Genomic DNA, 8250 nt, shown 5'->3' on the forward strand with positions numbered 1-8250 from the left:
AAGGAAAAAAGGTAAACAAGAAGACAATTTAATAAAGGTCAAAGAAGTATCTGATCCATGGAGTTTCTCAGGCTGCACAGCTTTCAAGGCACTCCCACTTTCCCAATTTATATAGTTAATTACATAAGTTAGTTCCAAATTGAAAGAAGTGATGAATCTGTTGATGTTCTTGGTATTATTCCAGGATGCACATTTGATTGAAAGATTGCTTTATACAAGGGAGTGAAAAGTGTCAAATTATCAGAAGATGACTTGATGTGTGTTGAATTTATCATAAGATCTACTATTTATATGCCAAAATATGAGAAAAGAGACTTTCAAACAAGTGAAAGAGTGTATTTATGAGCAAACTATTTCCACCACAATTCACAATTATTAGAAAAAAAATACTTAATGGACATCTGATTGTTAATTTCTCAATACCTTCTGTTTACTTGACATGTGATTAACCTTGTCTCATTAAAATCAGTAAATGATTTTCTCTATACTTTGATAGAATTTTTATGCCAAGTTTCATGGAAAAACTAAAGAAACATAAAGAAAATCTCATTGACTTTTCAGACATTTATGCCTTTCATGACCATGTTTTTATGAATGGATAATCTATATTACACATATTAGTTGACTAGTTGATCTAACCTGATTATATCACTTGATAAAACTCTCATATTTTTATGATGTAACTATGTCTGTGAACAATTCATTGTGTATTAAAAATCATATCAAGCTGGAGAGAGAGGGAAGATGGTGGCTTAGGAGGATGCTGGGCTCACCGCACGTCCTGCTGATCACTTAGATTCCACCTACACCTGCCTAAATAACCCAGAAAACCGCCAGAGGATTAGCAGAACGGAGTCTCTGGAGCCAAACGCAGACGAGAGGCCCACGGAAGAGGGTAGGAAGGGCGGCGAGGCGGTGCGCGCTCCACTGACTGGCTGGAGGGAGCCAGGGCGGAGGGGTGGCTCGCTGGCCAAGCAGAGCCCCCGAGTCTGGCTGGCAAAAGCCGAGGGGCCTGACGGACTGTGTTCCGACAGCAAGCGCGACATAGCGTCTGGGAGGTCATAAGTTAACAGCTCTGCTCAGAAAGAGGAAAGGCTGGAGGACAAAGGGAGGGAGAGCTGCTGAGCCCCCTGGACTACAGAGCTCAGTTTGGTGGGGAAAAAAGGCGCTCACCAGCACCATCTCCCACGCCCATCCCCCAGCCAAAATCCCAAAGGGAACCAGTTTCTGCAAGGGAATGTTCTCGCTCACACAAACACCCAACTCTGTGCTTCTGCGGAGCCAAACCTCCAGCAGCGGATCTGACTCCCTCCCGCTGCCACAGGGCCCCTCCTGAAGTGGATCACCTAAGGAGAAGCGAGCTAAGCCTGCCCCTCCTGCCCCAGTGCAACTTGCCTACCCACCCCAGCTATTACACCAGATCCCCAGCACCACAAGCCTGGCAGTGTGCAAGCAGCCCAGATGAGCCACGCCACCCCACAGTGAATCCCACCCCTAGGAGAGGGGAAGAGAAGGCACACACCAGTCTGACTGTGGCCCCAGCGGTAGGCTGAGGGCAGACATCAGGTCTGACTGCGGCTCCACCCACCAACTCCAGTTATACACCACAGCACAGCGGAAGTGCCCTGCAGGTCCCCACCACTCCAGGGACTATCCAAAGTGACCAAACGGAAGAATTCCCCTCAGAAGAATCTCCAGGAAATAACAACAGCTAATGAACTGATCAAAAAGGATTTCAATAATATAAAGAAAGTGAATTTAGAATAATAGTCATAAAATTAATCTCTGGGCTTGAAAACAGTATAGAGGACAGCAGAGAATCTCTTGCTACAGAGATCAAGGGACTAAGGAACAGTCACGAGGAGCTGAAAAGCTCTTTGAACGAAATGCAAAACAAAATGGAAACGACGACAGCTCGGATTGAAGAGGCAGAGGAGAGAATAGGTGAACTAGAAGATAAAGTTATGGAAAAAGAGGAAGCTGAGAGAAAGACAGATAAAAAAATCCAGGAGTATGAGGGGAAAATTAGAGAACTAAGTGATACACTAAAAAGAAATAATATACGCATAATTGGTATCCCAGAGGAGGAAGAGAGAGGGAAAGGTGCTGAAGGGGTACTTGAAGAAATTATAGCTGAGAACTTCCCTGAACTGGGAAAGGAAAAAGGCATTGAAATCCAAGAGACACAGAGAACTCCCTTCAGACGTAACTTGAATCGATCTTCTGCGTGACATATCATAGTGAAACTGGCAAAATACAAGGATAAAGAGAAAATTCTGAAAGCAGCAAGGGATAAACGTGCCCTCACATATAAAGGGAGACCTAAAAGACTCATGACTGATCTCTCTTTTGAAACTTGGCAGGCCAGAGAGGATTGGCACGATATCTTCAGTGTGCTACACAGAAAAAATATGCAGCCGAGAATCCTTTATCCAGCAAGTCTGTCATTTAGAATAGAAGGAGAGATAAAGGTCTTCCCAAACAAACAAAAACCGAAGGAATTCTTCACCACTAAACCAGTCCTACAAGAGATCCTAAGGGGGATCCTTTGAGACAAAGTACCAGAGACATCACTACAAGCATAAATCATACAGACATCACAATGACTCTAAACCCGTATCTTTCTATAATAACACTGAATGTAAATGGATTAAATGCACCAACCAAAAGACATAGGGTATCAGAATGGATAAAAAAACAAGACCCATCTATTTGCTGTCTACAAGAGACTCACTTTAGATCTGAGGACACCTTTAGATTGAGAGTGAGGGAATGGAGAACTATTTATCATGCTACTGGAAGCCAAAAGAAAGCTGGAGTAGCCATACTTATATCAGACAAACTAGACTTTAAATTAAAGGCTGTAACAAGAGATGAAGAAGGGCATTCTATAATAATTACAGGGTCTATCCATCAGGAAGAGCTAACAATTATAAATGTCTATGTGCCAAATACCGGAGCCCCCAAATATATAAAACAATTACTCATAAAATAAGCAACCTTATTGATAAGAATGTGGTAATTGCAGGGGACTTTAACACCCCACTTACAGAAATGGATAGATCATCCAGACACACGGTCAATAAAGAAACAAGAGCCATGAATGATACACTGGATCAGATGGACTTGACAGATCTATTTAGAACTCTGCATCCCAAAGCAACAGAATATACTTTCTCCTCGGGTACACATGGAACATTCCCCAAGATAGATCATATACCGGGTCACAAAACAGCCCTTCATAAGTTCACAAGAATTGAAATTATAACATGCATACTTTCAGACCACAATGCTATGAAGCTTGAAATCAACCACAGGAAAAATCTGGAAAACCTCCAAAAGCATGGAGGTTAAAGAACACCATACTAATGAATGAGTGGGTCAACCAGGCAATTAGAGAAGAAATTAAAAAATATATGGAAACAAACAAAAATGAAAATACAACAATCCAAATGCTTTGGACGCAGCAAAGGCAGTCCTGAGAGGAAAATACATTGCAATCCAGGCCTATCTCAAGAAACAAGAAAAATCCCAAATACAAAATCTAACAGCACACCTAAAGGAAATAGAAGCAGAACAGCAAAGGCAGCCTAAACCCAGCAGAAGAAGAGAAATAATAAAGATCAGAGCAGAAATAAACAATATAGAATCTAAAAAAACTGTAGAGCAGATCAACGAAACCAAGAGTTGGTTTTTTGAAAAAATAAACAAAATTGACAAACCTCTAGCCAGGCTTCTCAAAAAGAAAATGGAGATGACCCAAATAGATAAAATCATGAATGAAAATGGAATGATTACAACCAATCCCTCAGAGATACAAACAATTATCAGGGAATACTATGAAAAATTATATGCCAGCAAATTGGACAACCTGGAAGAAATGGACAAATTTCTAAACACCCACACTCTTCCAAAACTCAATCAGGAGGAAATAGAAAGCTTGAACAGACCCATAACCAGAGAAGAAATTGAATCGGTTATCAAAAATCTCCCAACAAATAAGAGTCCAGGACCAGATGGCTTCCCAGGGGAGTTCTACCAGACATTTAAAGCAGAGATAATACCTATCCTTCTCAAGCTATTCCAAGAAATAGAAAGGGAAGGAAAACTTCCAGACTCATTCTATGAAGCCAGTATTACTTTGATTCTCAAACCAGACAGAGACCCAGTAAAAAAAGAGAACTACAGGCCAATATCCCTGATGAATATGGATGCAAAAATTCTCCATAAGATACTAGCAAATCGAATTCAACAGCATATAAAAAGAATTATTCACCATGATCAAGTGGGATTCATTCCTGGGATGCAGGGCTGGTTCAACATTCGCAAATCAATCAACGTGATACATCATATTAACAAAAAAAAAGAGAAGAACCTTATGATCCTGTCAATCGATGCAGAAAAGGCCTTTGACAAAATCCAGCACCCTTTCTTAATAAAAACCCTTGAGAAAGTCAGGATATAAGGAACATATTTAAAGATCATAAAAGCCATTTATGAAAAGCCCACAGCTAACATCATCCTCAACGGGGAAAAACTGAGAGATTTTTCCCTGAGATCAGGAACACGACAGGGATGCCCACTCTCATCACTCTTGTTTAACATAGTGCTGGAAGTTGTAGCATCAGCAGTCAGAAAACAAAAGGAAATCAAAGGCATCAAAATTGGCAAAGATGAAGTCAAGCTTTCGCTTTTTGCAGATGACATTATATTATACATGGAAAATCTGATAGACTCCACCAAAAGTCTGCTAGAACTGATACAGGAATTCAGCAAAGTGGCAGAATAGAAAATCAATGTACAGAAATCAGTTGCATTCTTATACACTAACAATGAAGCAACAGAAAGACAAATAAAGAGACTGATCCCATTCACAATTGCACCAAGAAGCATAAAATACCTAGGAATAAATCTAACCAAAGATGTAAAAGATCTGTATGCTGAAAACTATAGAAAGCTTATGAAGGTAATTGAAGAAGATATAAAAAAATGGAAAGACATTCCCTGCTCATGGATTGGAAGAATAAATATTGTCACAATGTCAATACTACCCAAAGCTATCTACAAATTCAATGCAATCCCAATCAAAATTGCACCAGCATTCTTCTCGAAACTAGAACAAGCCATCCTAAAATTCATATGGAACCACAAAAGGCCCCGAATAGCCAAAGTAATTCTGAAGAAGAAGACCAAAGCAGGAGGCATCACAATCCCAGATTTTAGCCTCTACTACAAAGCTGTAATCATCAAGACAGCATGGTATTAGCACAAAAACAGACACATAGACCAATGGAATAGAATAGAAACCCCAGAACTAGACCCACAAACGTATGGCCAACTCATCTTTGACAAAGCAGGAAAGAACATTCAATGGAAAAAAGACAGTCTCTTTAACAAATGGTGCTGGGAGAACTGGACAGCAACATGCAGAAGGTTGAAACTAGACCACTTTCTCACACCATTCACAAAAATAAACTCAAAATGGATAAACGACCTGAATGTGAGACAGGAAACCATCAAAACCCTGGAGGAGAAAGCAGGAAAAGACCTCTCTGACCTCAGCCGTAGCAATCTCTTTCTCGACACATCCCCAAAGGCAAGGGAATTAAAAGCAAAAGTGAATTACTGGGACCTTATGAAGATAAAAAGCTTCTGCACAGCAAAGGAAACAACCAACAAAACTAAAAAGCAACCAACGGAATGGGAAAAGATATTTGCAAATGACATATCGGACAAAGGGCTAGTATCCAAAATCTATAAAGAGCTCACCAAACTCCACACCCGAAAAACAAATAACCCAGTGAAGAAATGGGCAGAAAACATGAATAGACACTTCTCTAAAGAAGACATCCGGATGGCCAACAGGCACATGAAAAGATGTTAAAACGTCGCTCCATATCAGGGAAATACTAATCAAAACCACACTCAGATATCACCTCACGGCAGTCAGAGTGGCCAAAATGAACAAATCAGGAGACTATAGATGCTGGAGAGGATGTGGAGAAACGGGAACCCTCTTGCACTGTTGGTGGGAATGCAAATTGGTGCAGCCGCTCTGGAAAGCAGTGTGGAGGTTCCTCAGAAAATTAAAAATAGACCTACCCTATGACCCAGCAATAGCACTGCTAGGAATTTATCCAAGGGATACTGGAGTACTGATGCATAGGGGCACTTGTACCCCAACGTTTATAGCGGCACTCTCAACAATAGCCTAATTATGGAAAGAGCCTAAATGTCCATCAACTGATGAATGGATAAAGAAATTGTGGTTTATATTCACAATGGAATACTACGTGGCAATGAGAAAGAATGAAATATGGCCTTTTGTAGCAACGTGGATGGAACTGGAGAGCGTGATGCTAAGTGAAATAAGCCATACAGAGAAAGACAGATACCATATGTTTTCACTCTTCTGTGGATCCTGAGAAACTTAACAGAAACCCATGGGGGAGGGGAAGGAAAAAAAAAAAGAGGTTAGAGTGGGAGAGAGCCAAAGCATAAGAGACTGTTAAAAACTGAAAACAAACTGAGGGTTGATGGGGGGTGGGAGGGAGGGGAGTTTTGGGATGGGTATTGAGGAGGGCACCTTTTGGGATGAGCACTGGGTGTTGTATGGAAATCAATTTGACAATAAATTTCATATATTTAAAAAAAAATAAAAAAATAAATTAAAGAATTGAAATAATAAACAAACAAACAAACAAACAATTAAATTGTGTTTTTGGCCAGGAAAATGACATTCCAAAAACGTGTATGTGTCAATTGTTAGAGCTGAATGCAAAGAAGAGGGACACTAAGGAGATTCTGTCAAAACAGAGGGAGGGAGGGTGGGTGATGTGTATTGAGGAGGGTACCTTTTGGGATGAGCACTGGGTGTGGTATGGAAACCAATTTGACAATAAATGTCATATATTAAATAAATAAATAAAATAAAATAAAATAAAATAAAATAAAAAAATAAAAAAAATAAAAATCATATCAAGCTAAAAGTATACTTCAATATACCTAGTCTAAAAATGAAAAAAAAAAAAAACACCTGACTACAGAAACAATTGTCCCTTGCTTAGGCAATTTGGTAGAAGTGGTGACTTAGGGAAGGAAGTGCTTGATGTTTCTATAACACAATCACAGCCATTTGTCACCTCTTGTATTCCTTGCAGTAAACATTTATCATGGCATGGGAGAATCAGAACTCTAACTCAGACTTTAACCAGGTGGGAATCTTCAATGACAGCCCCGCTTGCATCTTCCTTTTCTCACTGGTCTTGGGCATCTTCACAGTGGCCTTCATGGGAAACACTGCTATCGTTCTCCTCATCTGCCTGGACAACCAGCTCCACACCCCCATGTACTTCCTCCTCAGCCAACTCTCCCTCATAGACCTCATGCTCATCTGCACCACTGTACCCAAGATGGCTTTCAACTACTTGTCTGGCAGGAAGTCCATCTCTCTGGCTGGTTGTGGAGCCCAGATATTCTTATATGTGTCTCTGCCTGGAGCAGAATGTTTCCTGTTGGCTTCAATGGCCTGAGACCATTATGTTGCCATTTGCCACCTATTAAGATCTCATGGCAGCTTCTTCATACATTCTTGGCTCGCTTGATGGTCTAATTGAAGCTGTAGTTGCATTGTCTTTCTCATCTTGTGGTGCCAGGAAATACCCCACTTTTTCTGTGATGTCCCTGCCCTTCTCACTCTCTCATGCACCAGCATATTGTTATTTAATGGTTGATATTTATATTCTATGTTATTATTCTTATTTCCCCAGTAGCAATAATCATTGCTTCCTATGTTAATGTTATTGTGGCTGTCATTCAAATGGGGTCTAGAGAGGTCCAACGGAAATCTTTTACCACCAGTTCCTCTCACTTCATGGTGATGGGAAAGTAGTATGGAGCAGGTTTGTTCATATACATGAGGACCGCTTAAGATTATTCTCCCACCCAGGGCAAAATGGTGTCTGTCTTCTACACCATTCTTACTCCCATGCTGAATCCCCTCATCTAGATCCTCTGCAGCAATGAAGTGCCCAAAGCTTTCATAGGGGAGGCAGAGTCTAGAGAGTAAATAGATTGATAATATTTATACTTAAGTTTTATTTCCCTTTATTCTTTGCCTTATGCTTAACTTTATGCATTTAACCAATACAATTAAATAACTAATGTTTACTGATCTTTGTACATTTATAGGGAAAACATAAGATTTAGAAAATGAAAAACTCTGCTGTTTTTCTTCTTCAAATATTTGAT

At 40.2% G+C, this 8250-nt stretch overlaps 1 pseudogene; it reads left to right on the forward strand.

The window, feature by feature from the left end:
- The first annotated feature begins 7172 nt into the window (after positions 1–7172).
- LOC102958021 lies at positions 7173–8008 on the forward strand (annotated as a pseudogene).
- Positions 8009–8250: the final 242 nt, after the last annotated feature.

Source organism: Panthera tigris, chromosome A1 (genome assembly GCF_018350195.1).
Source record: "Panthera tigris isolate Pti1 chromosome A1, P.tigris_Pti1_mat1.1, whole genome shotgun sequence".
NCBI classification, from domain to species: Eukaryota; Metazoa; Chordata; class Mammalia; order Carnivora; family Felidae; genus Panthera; species Panthera tigris.